Below are 3,262 nucleotides of genomic sequence, written 5' to 3' on the forward strand. Positions count from 1 at the left end.
TCAACCAGAGTTTCCTCCTCGGGTTGAGTGCCAGCGGTAGAGGTTCCTTCATCAATCGACTCTTGAATCTCTTCAAGCTCGATTTGCCTCCCACTATCTCCTTGGCTTATGAGTTCTTGCTCTCGGAAAACTCCTCTCCTCGCAATGAAGACAACATTGTCCTTCGGTCTATAGAAGAGATATCCAAAGGATTTCTGCGGTTAGCCGATGAAAATACATCGCTCACTACGAGGTTCGAGCTTGTCGTGAGTATCTCGTCTTACGAAAGCCTCGTAACCCCAAACCTTGATATGTGCTATGAGGGAGCATTCCATGTCCACATTTCATGAGGTGTTTTGGCAACCTTCTTAGTAGGGACTCGGTTAAGGATATGGGCGGCAGTCTCTAAGGCATACCCCTAGAACGAGATAGGTAGCGAAGCACGACTCATCATAGAGCGGACCATGTCTAACAAGGTTCGATTACGCCTTTCTTCCACACCATTCAACCGTGGTGTCCTAGGTGGCGTCAATTGTGAAACTATTCCACACTCCTTGAGATAGTCGTGGAATTCAAGACTTAGGTACTCTCCTCCTCGATCGGATCGAAGCATCTTGATTTTCCTGCCCAATTGATTCTCCACTTCATTCTTGAACTCTTTGAACTTTTCAAACGTTTTTGACTTTTGCTTGATTAAATAGATATACCCATATCTACTATAGTCATCGGTAAAAGTTACATAGAAGCGGTTCCCGTCCTTTGTGGTTGATCTAAACGGTCCACATACATCGGTATGTATGAGGTCCAATAGACCCTCACCCCTTTCACATGTGCTAGTGAAGGGTGACTTGGTCATCTTTCCAAGTACACAAGATTCGCATGTGTCATCTTCCCTAAGGTCGAATGACTCCAACACTCCATCCTTTTGGAGTTGGGCTATGTTCTTCTTGTTGACATGTCCAAGACGACAATGCCACAAGGATGCTTTGTCCATACTATTGGAAGAATCCATGCATAAAACATCATTTCCTAGGTTATCTACAATCATAACAGTTTCATAAATTCCATTACATGGTATTGCTTCAAAATATAAGACACCATTTAGATAAGCATAAATAGAACCATTCTCATTATTAAAAGAAAATCTAAATCCTTGTCTAAACAAACCATGAAATGAAATGATGTTTCTTGCCATTTATGGTGAATAGCGACAATTATTAAAATCTAAACATAAACCATTCCTAAGCACTAGAGAATACACTCCAATCTTGGTCACAGGCGATGATCTTCGGTTCCCCATGATTAGATTTATTCTTCCATGCTCCACATCCCTATTTCTTCTTAGTCCCTGCAATTCAGAACAAATGTGGTAACCACACCTGGTATCGAGGACCCAAGAAATAGCATGAGATGAATTATTAGATTTAATTGTGTATATACCTGCGAAAGAAGGCTTGATCATTCCTTCCCTAATGGCCTCCAGGTAGTCTGGGCAGCTTCTCTTCCAATGCCCTATTTTGTGGCAATGGTGGCACTCTGCCTCCTTTGGGTTAGGGTTGGGCTTAGCAGGATCAACTTTGGTCCCACTAGAAGAGGAACCATCTCGGGACTTTCCCTTGCGGTAGCTCTTAGACGAAGCCTACCTTTTCTTACCCCTACCTTGTCTAATTGCCAAAACAGGAGCAGCTGGTGGATTGGGAGTTGGTGCAACAGACTTGTCCTTGAGGTTGCTCTCAGCAACCCTAAGGAGACCTTGGAGCTTACTTAGGGTGACCTCTTCTTTGTTCATGTGGTAGGTCATCCTAAATTGGTTGTAACATGGAGTCAAGGAGTGAAGCACCATGTCGATAGCGAAGTATTCCCCAAAGTCAACATTCAACTTGCGAAGACGATCGACATACCTTTGCATCTTTTGCAGGTGCACGGTTAGAGATTCTCCATGACCCATTTTATCGAAGATCATGTTAGTGAAGATCTTGTAACGTTCCTGCCTCGCGTTTTGATGGTATCTCTCCAATAAGTCTTGGTGCATTTTGTACGGATACATGTCCTCGTAGGACTTTTGGAATTCAGCCTTCATTGTGGCTATCATAATGCAATGAACCTTCGTCGCATCACGATCATGAGTCTCAAAAGCAGTCATTTCAGCCGGAGTAGCGATTTCTGGGTTGATCTTCTCGAGCTTCTCATCGAGGACATACTCCTTGTCCTCGTAGCGAGCAATCGTGCGAATGTATCTTATCCATTTGCTAAAGTTAGTCCCATCGAAAGTCACCTTTTGGCAAAGGCTCATCAATGTGAACGAGCTAGCAACAACGTTGTTCGCGTTCCACATCTACAAATAGAAAAGGACAAAGATAGATTAGAATTTGAATCCCTAATTATCACCTAATAAGAAAAATTAGGGCTAGGATCCAACAACAATATTTACATATTAGAAAAAAGGATGCCGTAATCTAACATGCAAACAATTTGAAGGTAAGTGAATGACGATTCACTAATTCTCCACCATGAAAACATAACTTTAATTTCTAAATGTATTGAGAATTCCTAGGTTTTGATGAGATTCATTAAACTTTTCAATGGCATGTTTAAATCTCGATATGCCCCTTTTGTTTGTAACTGGGATACCGAGGATCACAAATTGGGTGTGAATTACCATGCAAATTCACATGGTGCCTTCATTGTAACAATCACTTATTCGATGTGCCGGTAAACCACACATGCTCCATCGAACTATGATAAACAATGAATCACCCTTTACCACCTATGCTTAGAACCAATTAGTGTGCCGGTAAATCACACACGCTCCACTAACTTCTTAGCAAGGGTGCAAAGTGTAATTTCATGGGATTGCATCAATTCACTTTTCCTAAAGTAACTAGGATTGGGAATTTTTTTGAAAAACATGTAGTTACTTTCTATTTCATATTATACTTTTAATGAGGAGATGAGGTTGCCCTATTCTACCCGTTCGGCTAACGACCCTCCATCGATCAAGCATGCGGTGGGTGTGAGTGTACACCCATTAAGCGCCATTTTATAGGCCGCAACCTTATACCCACCTTATAGACCGACTTCGTGAATGAGGCCTACTAACGCTAACACTAGCATTTTAATTATACATACATACATACATATATATATATATATATATATATATATATATATTAGTCTTGTAATATTATATTAGTATAGGGTTGAATTTTAAACTTGTAAAATTCTAGGGTTTGAAATTTAAATTTGTCTAAATTAAACTTTTAATCACAAAACATAAATTTCA

The sequence above is a fragment of the Lactuca serriola genome, chromosome 8 (genome assembly GCF_051521515.1).
Source record: "Lactuca serriola cultivar US96UC23 chromosome 8, Lser_US96UC23_V15, whole genome shotgun sequence".
In the NCBI taxonomy this organism is placed as follows: Eukaryota; Viridiplantae; Streptophyta; class Magnoliopsida; order Asterales; family Asteraceae; genus Lactuca; species Lactuca serriola.